The sequence below is a fragment of the Lagenorhynchus albirostris genome, chromosome 16, assembly GCF_949774975.1.
Source record: "Lagenorhynchus albirostris chromosome 16, mLagAlb1.1, whole genome shotgun sequence".
In the NCBI taxonomy this organism is placed as follows: Eukaryota; Metazoa; Chordata; class Mammalia; order Artiodactyla; family Delphinidae; genus Lagenorhynchus; species Lagenorhynchus albirostris.
Genome location: NC_083110.1, coordinates 51,516,800 through 51,535,114, shown reverse-complemented (window position 1 = coordinate 51,535,114; position 18,315 = coordinate 51,516,800). Strand labels below are relative to the sequence as shown.

The following is an 18,315-nucleotide window of genomic DNA, read 5'->3' as shown; positions in this document are numbered from 1 at the left end:
CGCGCTTCCCAACTTAAGTGTCCATCGACAGATGAATGGGTAAAGAAGATGTGGCACATATATACAATGGAATGTTACTCAGCCATAAAAAGAAACAAAACTGAGTTATGTGCAGTGAGGTGGATGGACCTAGAGTCTGTCACACAGAGTGAAGTAAGTCAGAAAGAGAAAAACAAATACTGTGTGCTAACACATATATATGGAATCTAAAAAAAAAAAAATGGTTATGAAGAACCTCGGGGCAGGGCAGGAATAAAGACGCAGACGTAGAGAATGGACTTGAGGACATGGGGAGTGGGAAGGGTAAGGGGAGGGGGAAGGGTAAGCTGGGACAAAGTGAGAGAGTGGCATGGACATATATACTACCAAGTGCAAAGTGGATAGCTAGTGGGAAGCAGCCGCATAACACAGGGAGATCAGCTCGGTCCTTTGTGATTACCTAGAGGGGTGGGAGGGAGACGCAAGAGGGAAGAGATATGGAGATACATGTATATGTATAGCTGATTCACTTTGTTATAAAGCAGAAACTAACACACCATTGTAAAGCAATTATACCCCAATAAAGATGTTAAAAAAAAGAAAAAAGAAAAAAATAAAAAATAAATTTAAAAAAAAAAGATGTTAAAAAAAGACTCTGTGCTTCCACTGCAGGGGGCATGGGTTTGATCCCTGCTCAGAGAACTAAGATCTCACATGCCGCAGGGCGTGGCCAAAAAAAAAAAAGAAAACAAAAAAAAACAAGTAAAAGTGAGAGGGGAACATTTGGATCCCTTAATTTTCACTGTTGCCTGACACAGCATGTAATAAAAAATAAATCATAAACAGATGCATAACGTCTGCATTAATAATTAAAAGATAGAATATTAGTTGATAAATTTTTGAATTAAAAATTCTTTTTTAATTTTTTATTGAAGTATAGTTGATTTACAATATTGTGTTAGTTTCAGATGTACAATGCAGTTGATTCAATATTGTTACAGATTATATACCATACAAAGTTATTGTAAAATACTGACTATATTCCCTGTGCTGTACATTACATCCCTGTGACTTATTTATCTTATAACTGATAGTTTGTACCTCTTAATCACCTTCACCTATTTCGCTCCAACCCCTACCCATCTCCCGTGTGGTAGCCACTAGTTTGTTCTCTGTATCTGTGAGTCTGTTTCTGTTTTGTTATATTTATTCATCTGTTTTTAGATTTCACATATAAGTGATAACATACAGTATTTGCCTAAAAATTCTTTACTTTTAAACTAATAACTTAAACAAGTGACATATTTTAGACCTTACTGCTTAGATAGTGATAATTCATTAGAAATAGGCCGCATGGCTAGAAATAAGCATGCTCTCTGATCCTCTGTAACTAATTTGATATGGGCTTGCCCGCCTGAGTCAGGAACACACTTCACCTGTTGTCAGCCATCCCATGACTTGGCACTAGTGAGGCCCTCAGTCAGCAAAGGGTAGTTAGTCAAAATCCTAGATCTGAGAGATGCCCCAGAAGAACCTGCAAGGCTGTCTGACTGCTGTTGCACTGAGAGCACAGGAATCATTTTTTGGAGTTCTTTTTACAAATTTATGTAGTTTCTGCACATAGCTCAAGAAGTTCTTGCCATCCTCTCAGATTCAAATAATATTTGAGCATATTTCTTTCACAACTGCCTGGAGCTTTACCAATCCCTCCCACTGTGAATTTTAGGACCCTGCTGGAGGCACGATGAAAGAATAACCAGGCTGAGTTAGGGACTAATTAGCCTGCTGAGCAGCAGAGAAGTGAATCTGAGTTTGCTCAGACCACAGCAGTTACCAAAACTGCAGACTGAATGAGGCTCACGCTCTATCCTGCCATCCAAATTCATTCTACCTTTGGGGGGAAAAAGGAATATAATTTCATGCCAAAAGCATTTAACTTCTGTGAATTTTATCCACCTCCCTGAGACTGACAAACCAGACTATCAGAGAATGCTTCAGTTCCTCCAGGCAAACAGATCATAGGTGAAAATATGTTCATCAATGAAATCTGAGTTCGTGTTGTTAATAATAACAAATGAATTGAAACTTTCTTTAGAAATGACAGTAACTTGAACTAACTCCAGTGATATCCAAATTAAACTGTGTTATATGATATTTTAATCCCAGATGTGTCCAGTAAGCACTTGGTCACATGTGTTTTTCCCAATGATTTTTTTTCCATTCTCTAGATTTTCCATAGTCAGTGATATTATATAGTTTAAACTTAAAATAAAGTCATCAAAACAGAGTCTTTCCTTGCTTCTGCCTCTTTCCTAATTCTGAATATAGTAGCATTACTGTTTAATTATTAAAATGTAGCTGTTCTTACAAAGCAATAAAATTCATAAATGCTAACCGCATTTTGTTATAGCTTTGAACTTGTGTGCACGTGTAATCAGCTCTTCTCAAGGAGACGTCCCAGTATTTTTATAAACGGAGCACATTTCACTGGGGCCACCACACAGCAGACCACTCAACGGAGCCAGCAGCAATGCCATCACTATGCAGATAATGGTACTGGCCAGCACTGCTCGACCAATAACCCAGTCAAGCACAGCCACCCTGTTTATGTTTATTTTGTTTTGTTTTCTTAAGCCTTAAGGGTAGAGGGGAAAGGATGCAAGAGTATTAAGTCTGCCTTATAGACTCAACGTCGTGAAGAAGAAGCAGGGAGGAGACTGGGGTTCCACTCTGTCCCTCTCGTCCCAGGCCCCACAGATGGCGGGCAGGGGAGGAAAGAACAAATGTCCTGCAGCTCCTGAGAGCAGAGGGGACCCTCTTCCTTGCAGAGGCAGAGAGACATCAGAGACCTTGGGGAGGTGCGGCTGTGCACCCATGAGAAGCAGCCTTGTGTCACTGCACCTGAAGTCACCTGTGGTCAGGGACAATGGACATTTCAGTGGCAACCAGGCAGAGAGAGGAGTAACGGAGTAAGATCCCCAGCTGCACCGGGGGAGAGCACCACGGGAGAGCAGAACCCCGTGAAGAGATGATGCTAGATTCTCCTTCTGCCATTCCACTGGGAGACTCAGCCAGAATAAAAATGAACCTAAGAGCCAGGATTTGTTGAATCCTAGTTGTATATCAGGCGCTGTTCTAAGCCCTTTACACGAACGATCTCATTTATTAGGTGCTACCATTACCCCTCCCATTTAGTGAATGAGGACCCATTTAGTTTAGGCCTCAGCTGGACAAGTATTTTGCACGAGGTCACACAGATGCATATAAACAGTGGAGCCAGGTAAACAAATCCAAGCAACCAGGCTCCAGATCCCCAACTTGTAAAAGGCAATTAGAGAAACTACAGCGAGTTCTATTTCCTGCACATCCAAGTCTTTGGGTGAAAGGTCATACACAGTGTGCCTTAACTTGGGGTCTAGGTTTTCTCAAACTTCTCTCTGTCTCTCTAGCAACAGAAGTGCCCTTTCATGCCAAATCTAAGGCAGGACCTCACTGTATAAATAAAATGAGTAAGAGCGGGCTGCTCATCAGAAGCGGGTTGAAGGGCTGAGATCTTCATCTGCCTGCATCTCCCTCACCTGACAGAGGCCCCGACACCCCGGGAGCACAGCTGGAAAATCAGTATCACTCTGAATTGTGAGCTTGAGAGACAAAAGCAGCACAGCTAGAAAGCCAACAACAGCCAGCTAAACCAAAGGAAAAGGAAGAAATAACCACCAGCCACCCTCCCAGCAGTCACAGAGGTACCTCACCATCCGGGCCCCGACACAAATCATCTCAAGTTTGAGCATTTGAAGGGCCAGAAGGAGGTGGAATTCAGGGCTGGAGCAGAGAGTCAGGAATGAGGCAAATCCAATAAACAGGCAGAGGTGGGAAGCGGAGCCAACAGGGCGCCGGGGCCAGCGGTCTGTGGTGAGTGAGCAGAGCTGCTGTAGGCACAGAGGTGGGAACCCGAGAGGGAGGCCAGCACAGGAACTGCTCCCAGAACCAGCGTCCTCCAGCTTCAAGCTGTCCACACATATTATATGAGATAGAAATGGCAAAAGCTTACCAAGTACTTTGATACACATGTTTCTTTTTTCTTTTCTTTTCTTTTTTTTTTTTTTTTTGGTGTATGGGGACTACATCACCCTCCTTCTTGCCTATTCAAAAACTGCTTTTTCCTTCTTTACAGTAACATACCACTCAGTGGCCAGTACTGTCAGCCTTAGCAGACAGAAATGCCTGCTTTGGGGAGTCATGTGGGTAACAATTAAGAGTCCCAGACTATGTGGATTCACATCCCAGCTCTACCCGGTACTAGCTGTGTAACCTTGGGTAAGTTACCTAACTTCTCAGTGCCTGAGTTTCGTCTTCTGTGATACGCAGATAATAAAAGTAAGAGAACTGCTGTGAGGATGACAGGTTAATACACACAAAGTAGTTAGAACTGTACCTAGCAAAGTTCAAACTAAATGCTAGCTATTACTGTTCTCTTATTTTGACAGCTTTCATTTCCCTCCTTACCACTTTCTGTTTTCTCTTCCACACTCTATTAGTTCCCTATTGCTGCTGTGACAAATTGCCACAAATGTAGTGGCTTAAACAATACACATTTGTTATCTTACAGTTCTGGAGGCCAGAAGTCTAAAATGGGTTGGCAGGGCTGACTTCCTTCTGGAGGCTCTAGGGAAGAATCTGTTTTCTTGCCTTTTCCAGCTCCTAGAGGCAGCCTGCATTCCTCGGCTCCTGACCCCTTCCTTACATTACCCCTACCTCCTGCTAGGGACTCTGATCCTCTTGTCTCCCTCTCATAAGGACCCCCTTGATTACACTGAGCCCACCCAGGTAATCCAGGATAACCCCTCATCTCAAAATCTTTCATTTAATCACATCTGTGAAGTTCCTTTTGACGTGTTAAGTAACATATTTACAGGTTCCAGGGATTAAAACTTAGACAACTTTGGGGGACCACTGGCATTATTCAACCTACCACACGTCTTTCCAAAGCCTAAAGTTGCATACTGGCAAGACTTAGGTAGGTCCAGAGGGAAAAGACAATATTAGTAGCTAACTTTTTGAGCGCTGGCTATGTGCCTGGCACTATGCAAAGTGCTTTAGGTGCATTATCTTACTTGGGTCTCAGAGCAACCCCGTAAAATTACTATCTTACAGAAAGGTTAACTTCTTGTCTAAGGTTGTACAACTAGTAGATGGCAAAGCTTATGTAAAACTAGGTAAATTTCACTCTGGAGCCCTTGTACTTGACCAAGAGTGCCTTGTCCCTATACCTTAAGCTATTATAACTGGAGTCACCATGACCACTAGGGGCCTTGGAGACTATGCCACGAGAGGTACACATGCTCAGGGGACACAGGCACATAGGGGTCCTGCAGCGTCCATGCTGTAAGGTCCACACAGATGGTGGAGCCTTCAGAACATCTTCTTACACTCAAAGGAGAAAGCCTGGGGTTACTAAAGAGTTTCTTCAAATGCAGATTTGGACCAAAAAGCCAAGAAGGGACCCGTTGGAGAGAGAAAGTGAGAAGTCCATTCCTGACCCCAGACCAGCCCTGCAGTTCTAATCAACCTCCCAGAAGAAGAGAGAACCTCACAGTCTTCCCTGGAGAGACTTCCAACTCAGAAGACCCAGATCCAGATTGATCCAGATCCTCTGAAACCCTACCAGGAAGTTTCAGAACCCCAGCTACTAACCAATTTAGCTATAGTCCTATCTGAAACTTTCTAATGAGGCAAGTTAAAGCTATTTAGATTCACTCAGCAGAAAAAGGGCCAGTCATTTGTTTTGGGTGATGAGCCCAGAGGTTGTTTCAGGAAAGCACAATGGTCAAGGGAACGGAGTCTGGAGCCGGGCTGCTCTGACTGAATCCCGGCCCTGGCACTTTCTTGCTCTGACTTCAAGCAAATTACATGACCTTTTAGTTTCTCAGTTTTCCCATCTTCAAAAGGGGCATAGTAAGGGAGATCCATATGTCCTTATCCAAAATCAGAAGGTTTCTGGCTTTCGTAATGGTAAAACTGTACATGTGCCATATATTAAATAATGCTATAGGTGGGATCTGCAGCAAACATGTCCAATTGTTTCTGAAATTAAAATGTATAAATGTTCTTACCAGGTGAGAAAAATAAGACCATAATAACCTCATGACCAAATTTTGTAGCCAAACTTACGAAAACCACAGTTTTGAGAGTTGTTGGTTTTTTTTCTTTGTTTGTTTGTTTTAACTTTGGAATTGCAGGTAAGGGATAACAGGTCTCTGGCATTTACCACCTAATGTTGTTGTTAGGATTAAATGAATTAACAGATGTAGTGCTTAGAACGTTGCCTGGCACGTAGTAAGCACTATATAAGTGTTAGCAACAACAACTACTATTATTATTCTCATCTAAATAGACTTGGTAGGGGACTATGAACAGGAAATTGTTAATTTATGACTAAATTTGATTTGTAAATTAGTACACTGGAGATTAATAGTCATTAATCCTTTAGAACAATATCCCAGGGCAGATTTCTGAGATGATGGAAATGTTATATATCTCCCTTGTCCAGTACGGTAGCAACTAGCAACATGTAACAATCACTTGAAATGGGACTAATTTCATTTAATTCTAACTAACTTAAATTTAAATGCAAATAGCCCTATGTGGCTTGTGGCTACCCTACTGGACAGAGGGCCGAATTCCAATCTGGCTCATGAAAACCTATTTAAGCCACAACACAGATGAATTACAGCATTAATAAAAACAAGCCTGAGTTCTATACCATGGAGCAGAGAAGACCCCATGATGCTGAAGAGAGTTTTCTCTTCCTTTCTAGGCCCCATAGTTGGCCCATGGCAAACTGCATCTTTGATATATTCTTCTTCTTTCTCTACTCCCCAGTTCCCCATCTCCAACTCTCCTCTTGGGGACCCCCACATAATTGGGCCACATGCTTCCCTAAGCCCCCCCCATCAATACCTCCCAGCCCTTCTACAGCAGTATCATGCTCCCCAGCCACCTGCCTTCCCTCTCCCAACCAAATTCCCACTTGCTCAATGCCAAGATCTCAACCAAGTATCCAGAGGAAAGTAACTTGATCAAACAAATCCACACTCTAAGCAGTTACTGCTTTTTCTCACGTCTTCCCTACTACTCCTTCTGAATCCGAAGCTCTAAATTGTTGTGCTCCCCTGGACCCCTTCTCCCCACAAGCAGAGGGAGCCCAGGCAGAGAAAGAAGGAGTCCAGACCGAAGCAGTTGTCCTCTACAGGCCGATTGCCAGCCAGGTGTGTGGAAGGCAGGCACTGCCAACACACATGTGCACAGCAGCCTCGCTCCCTGCAAATATCTCCTCTTGCCCAGGCAGGGCAAGCATTCCCTGCTCTCTGCTTTAGAAAACAGCAAGCACAATTCTTTTCAATTTTCCTTTATTCATTTAAAAATTTGTAGGTAACAAATTGCACATCAAATGAATTGTTTAAAATACACGACAAAAGCCCAGGGAAGACTGTGATTAAGAACAGTTGCAAATACAAAAAGAAAACCAACCACCTTCATCGGAATCTAGCTTCACCACAATGCACTGGAGCATGGAAATTTTAATGACACAGGTCAACCTTGGAGTACATCCAAGGAGCTTATGTTACTATAAGGACTGGAAGACTGTCCCTCCAGCTCTTACTTGATCCCCAGGCTTGGACCAAAGATGATTATTATGCATGGCTCCTAGGTATAAGGAAAATTTTCCCTGTGGGGCTGTAAATGGAGGACAATTTGAATGGTAAACATTATGTTCTTCTCTGAATCCTTTTGGTTATATTATCTCCTTTTCCAAAGTAGAGATTTGTATTGAAGAAACAAAGTCGTAACACTATTTCTAGAGGGCCTTCTAGGCGCAAGCTCTGTGCCAAGAAAGCCACAGTTAATTCCTTCAGTAGGGAAAATGAAACATCTACATAAATAACTCTCAAAGAACGCTGAGAGAAGAAAGGCTAGGGAGGTATTCAATAAAATGCTGCAGGCATCAGAGCTGGAGAATGTCGACTATTTGGGGCTGGGGGATCAGGGAAGGTCTCACAGCAGCAACAAAGACTTAGCTTGAAGGATGGTTAGGATTTAGAGTGGTAAAATGGAGCAGGAAGGGCATTCAGGAAGAGCAAAGGATGTTCTAGAAGACAGCATCATCAGGCATCCTTCAGCAACTATCCACGAAGACATGGCTACATACAGCATCCAGAGATAGTCTGCCACCCCTTCACCCCCAATGCCAACTGGCCCTGTAAGGGCATCTACAGGGTCACCTGCATCCACCTCCCAAGACAGGCTCTCAAAAATTCTTCCTGGTGGGGTGCAGCACTCTTGGCCTCGGCTGCGTCCATTCTGCGGCAGTGGCTCCACCCTATCCCTACCAGGGCTTCCTACCAGAAACACAAGGAAATTCACTAATCCTGCAGAGATCTAAATGACCTACTGGCAAATTTTGCATGATGAAACTAAAATTAAGAACCATGTGGAAATAAAACTTTTCCATCAAGTGAATCCTACTTGACATCTATTGAGGGAGCTCCCTCTTTAAAATGAGGCTGCTAAAAATCTTTGAATGATGGATCTTTCTTACACTGAATAATTAGTTGAGTCAGCTGAACCAAGTGTTCTCATGGCTTAAATACCAGGCAAGATGTGCGGGGGGAACCGTAAATTTACACTGTGCATTTAACATTAGACACAAGAAAGACTTTTCCTTCTAGGTTATTCATTATCACAGCATTAGAGGACTTTAAGAAAAAAGACGTAGCCATTCTAGTTACCAGTGAAAGTGAGACCAGGTCCAATATTACATTTTCTAGGACCTGATGTAGCTAATCGCTCCAGGAACAATCTCTTGAGCACTTTCCGTGAAATACTGGCGGCTAGGGGGCCGCCTCAGCAAGAGCTTATACTTTTACTTCTTTGTACTGCACACACAAAATGCAGTGGAGACCCGAGGCAAACACTTGAAGGGGCGAAGGAAGCACTTAACAGGGTATCCTCCAGCCCATGTGAGGGCTGGCCCGCGCCCCCTAGAGAGTCGCTTGCCTCAGTTCTCCCCTGGGGAGGGGCGTAGCTACCTGTACTCCCGCCAGGTACGCGGAGTGAGGCTGCTGCCCCTGGCCGTATCTACTGGATTCAGAGATTAAAAGCCCATCTCTCCCCTTCTCCAAGCCTGAGGAACCGAGCCACAGAAACACCTCCTCACCTTTCCTCTTCTGGCCGGTCGCGCCGGAGTCCCCAAGTGCAGCGTCCCTCTGGGACGCGCCTGTTGCTGGCGGCGTCGGGTGTCCTCGCTACCGTGTGTCAGCGGCGGAGCGGACGACAGGAGCGCGCAGAGCCGGGCAAGTGCCCGGGAGGCAGAGCCCGGGGCGCGCCGCCCGCCGCCGCCGCCGCCGCCGCCGCGCCCACCCGGTCCCGCGTCGTCGTGTGCGCCCCCGCCCGGCGCCGCTCCCTCGCTCCGCGCCCGCAGAGCTCTGCAAGCTGCCCGGACGGCGGCGCGGGCGGCAGCCGAGCCCCCGCCCTGGGCCGGGCTTTCCCAGAACTCGCCCGCCCGGGGTGAGAGGCCGCGAGCGCCACCGCGGGCCGCCGGGCGGCCGGGGGCGCGGCCTGAGCTGGCCCCGCCCCCGGGCGCGGGCCGCGCTGAGAAGGCAGGCGCGAGGGGCGGACCCGGCCGCCACCCACGCCCCGGCCGCCACCCACGCCCGGGCCGCCGGCTTCGCGAAGCCAGCCCGGCCCCGGCCTCGGCCCCGGCCTCGGCCCCGGCTTCGGCCTCGGACCCGACTTCAGCCTCGGCTCCCGCGGGCTGCCCAACGCCCGGGGAGCCGCAGCGGGAGCTGGCGAGAGCGCAGCGGGGTTGCCCGGCTCCGACTGGAGGTGGGGAACTCGGTCCACCTCAGGCCGCGGGAATTTAGTCTCACACTTTCCGCCAGGGACCGCCCGTGCTCGACACACACGGAAACCAAGGCTCTTGGAGGTTAAATTACTTGACCAAGGTTACTCTGGTAAGGGCAGCACCAAGTCACCAATCTGTTCGGTCATTCATCATTCAGATATTTACTGTTGTGTGTGGCGCCGTGCAGTGCCAGGCTCAGGAGATACCCCTTTGACTGCTAATAGTGACCGTCCAAATAGTGACATCCAGGTCTGTGGACTCCAAATCTAGTGGCTTTCGCTGCTGAAGCAAACAAGAGGTGTTCAGCGCTGCCAGAAACTGCAGGCTCCGCACGGAGCCTTACGTAGCCGTCGAGGTGGTTTTTGTACCCAACTGGCAGTCAGGAGAGCCAGGCACCTGAGGAAAATCGAAATATCATCCCCCTCCCTTTCCCCTAAACCCCCCTCCCTCTTTACCTATTTTAATGGACTAACCTGTTGCAGAGGTTTCACCCTTCCTCTTGTATTCAATCAGGACCAATTCCGGGGGCCCCTAGCCCTCCCGTCTGTCCACTCCTTGGAGCGAAGCATCCCTCACAACACAGCCATATTATTCTTCCTCTTCTACAGCTTTAATCTGTGCAGAAACCTTCACTGGCTCCCTGCTGCCTTCCAGACTAACTCCCCACGACTGTAGGAACCCAACATGGCCTGGTTATTAGGGACCACCCAACAGGATGCTTCTCCCACTCTGAGCCTCTACCTGGACCATGACAACCACCTCCCACACCCTTTTCTCCTGCTCAAGTATGACCCTTTCTTTCAGGTCACTGTTAAAAGTGGCCTCCCCTCCTTTGAGCCTCAAGGCGCAGGAGGGGCACCAAAGAATTCTGCCTGTAAGAAAACTACGCCAGCCTGGTCCTTAAACTGTTTTGCTGTTTTCTCACCACTAGGATTTTCCTGAAAATCAACGTTACCTCCTTCCTTGAGAGCCGGTTTTAGAAAGCTGTCTGCAGAAGCCTCTGAGGAGACTCTTTGTTCATGAAAAGCTTGAGACCTTAGCCCTAGAGGACTAGGGAGTAGTCATTTACTCTGACCCATTGCTCGCATGGTCCTGGACAGGTGAATGAGGGAGCCAGGAAAAAGGAAGCATTACTGACACTAAACAAGGTAGGCTATTTATTGAATATACAGTTGTGTATTATGGTCTTATAATGCATTTAATGAGTTAGTAATATCAAACATCATTAATCACCTGGAGCCCTCAAGACTTGTTTTGTGTTGTTAATTAGGCACATGGGAATTAGGCTTGCAAACTGGTGGATGCACAAGCAGTTAACATTGAATCCTCCAAATGAGTCACTGCACCATTAGTAACCAAGGAAGGTCTAGGTCCGTTAGGCAGGAAAGTTATCTGAGTGTGATAATCAGTATCACCTATCCCTGGAATAGGGAGCCGTCCCCAATTTTTTGCAAAGAGAGCAGGTCCAGATCAATGTCCTTTGCTTGCCCCCCTCAATCCCTCTCTAAATGAGACTGGAGGGAGCCATGTCCCTGAGGCTGCCTCACCGCATTGGAATGTCTGAGCTAACAGTGCTTCCAGAGGGTTCATTGCTCCTCTGAACAGCACTGCCCAGACTTTCTGGAGATTTTAATTCACTCCCCAACCTCGCCAACAGTTGCACACAAGGTGCCTTTTTTACACCCTGCTCTCTATTCAGTGAAACACAGAGACCATCTCAGGGGAACAATGGCTCCATTCAAGACTTTTTCAAAAGTACAGCGTATAACCTCCACACTGTGGGTTGCTGCCAGCTATTATCTGAAAGAAGAAAGACGGTCAGATAAAGTGCTTGTGAATTGGGGGAGCACTGGACAGTTTCCATGGAAAATTCAGCTTCAGTTAACTAAGTTATGCATCTTTGTATACAAGACCATTTTGCATAGTCAAAAACAACAACAAAAACAAAAGTCCCAAGAAATAATGCTGTGGAAGCTATTTAAATGTAGTGCATCTTTGTTTGACATTTCAGAAGAAAGCACACATCTCTTTTGAACTTGTTACATAATGGTCTCCATTTGATGGAAATTGATTTAAGTTGTAAACATTGGGACTAGGGAACTTAAGTCGTAAAATCATTTTAAGAAATGGAATCACGTCCCTACTTTCTTCCTCTCACATCCTGTAATTTTTGTGATTGGTGGGGGGTGTCTGACTTCATGGTTGTTGCTGCCAGTGGGAGGCCCCACACCCCCTACTGCACATACTGCAGAAAGAAAGATTGGCCCTTTGCCACACTCAACAAGCCAGCCATCAGTTAACCCATTTATAAACAAACCTTAAGGTTGGGAACTGAGTAGTCAGCACAGGCACCATTGACAAATTTATTGATATTTGTTCAACGGTAGCTAATTGCTAAGCAGAGGAATTTGCCAGCAGATTTCTGGGTAGCCTTGGAAGCCAAGGAAGAGCTGAAGGAACAAGGCAGCCCTGAGTTTAGGAGTTGCCATTTCCTCTCATTTGAAGTCAGTGTATCAGATTATACAGGGTTTACCAGCTGTGTTCACATAGGCTAGTGAGTTCAGATAGTGGGGACAGAGCCCAGAGTTATCTCATATGTGAGGGTAGAAGTACTAAGGCAGTTCGAGGTTGGTGAAAAATACCAGTGTTAACTGTTAGAGCAGCAGGTAGCTCTACTTCTGTTGGGTGGTAGGAATGTGGGTGAAGGAGATCTGTCTCTCAACACAGCTGGTATTAGGGGCACAGACTGATGTGGGTCCACTTGAGTTGATAGCCTCAATCCATCTCCCAGGTGTGAGCCCCTGAGCAAGTTACTTACCTCTCCGTGCCTCGTTTCCCTCATCTGTAAACTATATCTGCCCTTCATGGTGGTTGTGAGCAGTGAGTTAGTCTACGTGAAGCACTTAGGTTAAAGAAATACAACTCAGAACTCTATTTTCATTTATATTTACAGTATTTAAAAACTGTGATCTCCTTTGAATATTGCAAATATCCTGTTAGTGTTTTGACAGAAAGTCCATCCATCTTTTTCCCTTGAAACATTCTGGAATCTCACTGTAATATCTGGTTCAGTTGCTATCAACAAAAGGCAGGTATAGCTCAAATCATCTCAAGGAGCCATAACTAAAAATTATAAAAGCACAATTAAAAAAGTTTTAACTGTACTAGAATCCCAAAGCATAGACATTGGAGCTTGAGACTTCTCTAGACGTAGGTTTTAAAGTTTCATGTTGTTCTAAGTGGCCAAAATGTTGAAGAGGAAAAGAACTCTGGTATGATCATGGAACTCAAAGGAAAATAATATTCGCTTGAAAAACATCATGTTTTCTTCAAGCTTTGCTGGAGCTAGTCTGCTAGGAAAATGGCCATGGCTCCTGGGTGATCCCAAGTGCTGTGAATTGTCCATAGATTGGACTGGTCACCAGTGGAGGGTGGATGACATGAAGGCACGTTTGCATAGGCTAATTTGTTCACTGATTCTTTAACTGTTGGTGCTGATTAGCTCTACAAGCCCCGAACAAGCTCATTCTTTGGTTTCTCTGCCACTTCTCCTTCGCTAATGTTAGCATGTTACTATCTGCTAGCTTTCCCAGATCCTTTTATTAACAATTATCATCCTCAACCACTCCTTATGCCAGAAAATGATAACAGCAGCTGCAATTGAGTGCTTATCATTGTGCTGTTCTTTTATTCTTTTATGCAAAAAATATGTATTGAGCACCTACTATGTGCCAAGCATTGTTCTAGGTACCAGAAATACAGCAGTGAACACAACAGTCAACAAAGTCCCTGCCTTCATGGTGCTTATATTCTGGTAGGCATCAATAGACAATGAGCTATGTAAAAGTAAAGCATATAGTATAGTAGAAGGTGATAAATGCTTGAGGAAAGTAAAGCAAGAAAGGAAGACAGGGAGTGCTGCAGGGCTTGGGGATGATTGCAATTTTAAATACAATGTCCCAGGTAGGACTTTATTGAGAGGTAACAATGGAGTAAAGGCTATAAGAGGTGAGGGAGGGTGGAAGACACTGCTTATTTCCCTCCAATATCCATTCTCCATTGTTTCTTTTACCTATAAAACAATTCCCACCTACCCTGTTTTGTCTGGGCCCATGATTGCCCACTACTTTCCCAACCTCCCTTGCATCTAGGCTAAGTTCATGGCTAAGTTTCATCCAATGACATATGAACAGAAAGTCAGCAGGCAACATCCAGTAATGTCCTTAGAGCTGAAGCTGCTTGCCTCTGATTTCTTTTCTCCCTTCCCATTATTTGAGAATTGGCAAGGTCTGAGGCAACTGTCTTGGCCCAGAGATGGAAGCCCTATGCAGAGAAAGCAGAGGTACCACAGCAGCTTGGACCACTCACTTTGGGACTGTTATGTGAAGTCAAGGGAGGCTTTTTTTCAGATGGGAGAAATAATAGCATGTTCCTGTGTTGAAAGGATTGACCCATGAGAGAGAGAAAAATGGGTGATACAGAAGAAAAGAGGCAAGTATTTCTGTAAAAATGTCGTTGAGTGAGTGAGAGGGGATGGGGTCTAGTGCGCAAGTCAATAGGCTGGGCTTGGACAGGAGCACAGTTCATTTACAGAAACAGGAGACGAGACAGATTATATTTTCCAAAAGTGGCCACGGCAATATTTCCAGGCCCACATACTTTTCCAGAACTTTGCCACTGATAACAGGTGGAGTCCAATTCCCCTTCTTGTGAGTATGGGGCAGCCCCAGTGGCTCACCCACTTCTTATTCAATAGAAAGTGGTAGAAGTGATGCTACCTGGCTACAGTGGCTATGTCACAAAAGTTGAGACAACTTCCGGAACTCTCATACTAGGAATGCAGATGCCATGTTGTGAGGAAGCTCAGGCCACATGAAAGGGTTATGTGTAATGTTCCAGCTGATGATTGCAGCCTAGGATCCCAACTGACAGCCTGCATCAACCCTGGACATGGGAGTGAGCGTGTCTTCAGGGGGTTCTAGGCCCCAGCCTTCAAGGCATCCCAGTGATGGCAAGCAGAACAGACAAAAGCTATTCCTGAGAAGCCTTACCCAAATTGCAGGTTTGGGAGCAAAATAAATGTCAGTTTTTTAAGCCACAAGCTTTGGGGTAACTTTTTAATATAGATTTAGTAGATGAAACAATAGGTATGGAAGCTAGGAGGTGAGTAGAGTTGGTAGAAGCTTGTGAAAGTTTTCTTCAATAAAGTGGTAAACAGTGTTATCAGGTGAGAGTAAATAGGGTATTTTGAGAGAGAATATAGTTCTGAACAAATAGTTTGAGAGAGAATATCTGAAATACTCATTTAGAAAAGTGGGAGAGTCAATGAAATAGGGAAATATAATGCCAGGTATTGTGTCCAATTGTGGTCACAAATGTAATGTGAGCCCAGTCGTTATGATTGTACATTTTTCTTTGGACAGATTTATGGGTGTGTGGGAAGAAAAAATGGAGAACTGGATTTAGCAAGGGTTATTACCCAAACAAGAAAGAAGCAAGGACTTAGGATACACGCAAGGGAGTGTTTATAATGATCAACCATAAAGTTAAGCCAGGAAAGGAGGAAAGGAGAATCAGTGAGGATGAAGGCTTACCATGCACTGTGCTCAGTGCTTTCTATACAATATATCTTGTATTTATCTTCACCAAAAACATATGAGTAGACACTAATATTGTTTCCATTTTAGAGATAATGAAAACTAAAGCTCAGAGAGGTTAAGCAATTTGCTCAAGGTTACACAAATATCTAGATTTGAACTCGTACAGTCTGGTTGCTAAGCTATACTCTTACCCCAGCCTTCCTAAGATACCCGAATTAGTTCCTTCCGCACTGAGCCCACCTTGCTCGCCCCAACACCACGTCATCCCTGAAGTCCTCTGCAGTGAAGGCTACCTTTTCTTCCCTAGTTAACAGGGCAGAAGGAAGAAGGGCTTGTTAATTCCTACCACCCTCTCCCCACCGCTTAAACCACTCCCGCTTTTCCCAGTGCCTTCCCTCAACAGTCTTCTTTCAAAATTTATTCCACTGGCATGTTCCAGTTTCTTTCCATCTTCACCAAAGCCTTCTATCTACCCTTCCTCTCCAGCCTATTTCTGGTATTATCCTAGAGGATTCCACATCCATGCTCCCTTCCAATACTGAGAGCACATGTGCCCTCCATGAGAGCAGGGCCATGTGCACACGACATACCAGCATGGAAAACCATAGCTGAAAAATGCTAGTTCTCAGCAAATCTAGGAACCTCCTTGCCTCATTGCTTTGCAGCGCTACTCAAACTCAGCTGTTGGCAAGCAAGGTCACACCTCCAAAGTCTCACCTCTGAAATTCCCTTCTCTGATCACAGTTTTCTCTTCTGTTATTAGGCTGACACTTTTTCTTCATTCTCATTTTCCAGAAGCAGCTTCTCACCCTATGCTATCTACCTCACCCTGACAAAGATGTTGTGAGCAGTATATGCAGTAAAGTCTCCATCAACCAGAGCTCTGCATGTCTACAGTGTGTTCCAGATCTGCCCTCCTGAGCAACTGTACTTTCTTTAAAGTCCGTATTACTCTTCTGATTCCTCTCCTTTTCTCGCCTTTCCTCCTACTCTCCCAGCCCTTCCAATATCCTTTTCGTCTCTTCTCTTTTCTCTCAATCACTGTCCCTCCCACTAACATGGCTTATTCTTGTGACTTGTTTTTATAACAATTCTCTAGGCCTGATTTTATTCATTACTTTAGTATAGATTTTACTAATATGATGGGAAAAGCTAAGAAACAAAGTCTAAATTACTTTTTATAACATTTGCAATCTGCACATAGAGAATATATCTCCTCTTCCAAGTTCCATGGACATTTACCAGAATGGGTCAAGAAAATCTCAAGAAATTCAGGCTATATTCTCTGGCTAAAATGCAAGAAAACTAGAAATTAATATTAAATATTTTAAACGAAAAAGCATCAACTGCTCAACAATTTAAACGTGTTCTTCTAAGTAATGATTGGGTCACAAAAGAAATCCAAACAATAATTATAGATTTCTTGGAACATGACAAAAATGAGAATATTACATAATCTAAATTTATGAGATGTGGCTAAAGCAATAATTAGAGGCAAATGTGCATCTTTAAATGTTTTTTTATTATTAAACAAGAAAGTGTAAAAATATATGAACTGAGCATTCAGATTTTTAAAAATACCAAAGACAAGCCCAAGAAAAATAAAATTAAAAAGATAGTAACAATGAAAGCCTACCCAACTAGAAGAAAAATCAAAGAGCTGGTTCTTTGGAAAACATAAAATGCCTTCGAGGGGAGCGTTAAAAAAGAGTAACACTTCTGGAAAACATAATCAAGAACAAAAACACTGGGACTTCCCTGGTGGTCTGGTGGCTGGGGCTCCATGCTCCCAGTTCAGGGAACTGGATCCCACATACCGCAACTAAAGATTCCGCGTGCCACAGGAAGATGCCACATGCGGCAGTGAGGATCCCGTGTGCAACAACTGAGACCCATCGCAGCCAAATAAATATTAAAAAAAAAAAAACTAGCAAAATTATAAAAGGGAAATAGAACACTATAATAAAGGTGTGACACTTTCAATTATAAAAGAATACTATGATAAAGTTTAAGCTAATCAGTTTTTTAAAATCTACATGAAATTGATAATATTCTGAGAAACTATATTACCACAATTGATCCAAGAAGGAGGAAAGTCTGTATTTCCTTTGGAACACCATTGCTGGGTTTGGGGAATTTTGGGTTTAAGGAATTCTTCCTTACAGTTCTTGTTTTTCCAAGTTATTAGCCATAAACCATGTTTGCTCAGCCTCCTTTGCAGCTGGGACAGTGACATGTTACCTAGCATCATCAGCCAGGCATGTGTGTGTGAGACTTAGATTCAAAAGTGAACAATTTGAAGGGGGAAGGTCTATAGAGAATACATTTTGCTAGCAAGAATGAGAGCAGAGAAACTCAGCTTTCTGGGGTGTCTGTAAAGCTGTATGCTTGGTGCCAAGGTGGCTTTAGTGCTGGTAGCAGATGGAATTCCAGAAAAGTTGAGTTCCTGGCAGTAGTGCTAACTTATAGCCTCCAGTGCCTGGGGAATTACTTGGGGCATTATTCTTGGAAGCCTAGCTTTGAGGCTGACTCTCCAGCTCTCAACAATTCTGTGAGCTACTCAGATTCCTTTTGGTAAATTGCTTTCCTGCCTAAGTTAGTTTCTGTTACTTGTAACTGAGAATCCTGACTGACCCAATAACCAGTGAAAAATAGGAAGGTAGTTAATTGATTAAATATTTACTGAGTGACTTTTAAGGTAGGGATTGTGTAAGATACTAGGAAAATGACAGTGACTGGGAAGGACTGACATAATCTCTACCATCATAAAGTTGATAATTTAATGGAGTACTTAACAATGAATCCTCACCAAAGAAAGATTTAGCATGGTAT

General features: G+C 44.3%; 1 long non-coding RNA gene across 1 annotated transcript; it reads left to right on the top strand.

The window, feature by feature from the left end:
• The first annotated feature begins 9,827 nt into the window (after window positions 1-9,827).
• Window positions 9,828-16,750, top strand: LOC132507433 (uncharacterized). The gene is made up of 3 exons (XR_009536185.1): window positions 9,828-9,992; window positions 10,815-11,031; window positions 16,279-16,750. It is a non-coding gene; the product is annotated as an uncharacterized LOC132507433 (long non-coding RNA).
• Window positions 16,751-18,315: the final 1,565 nt, after the last annotated feature.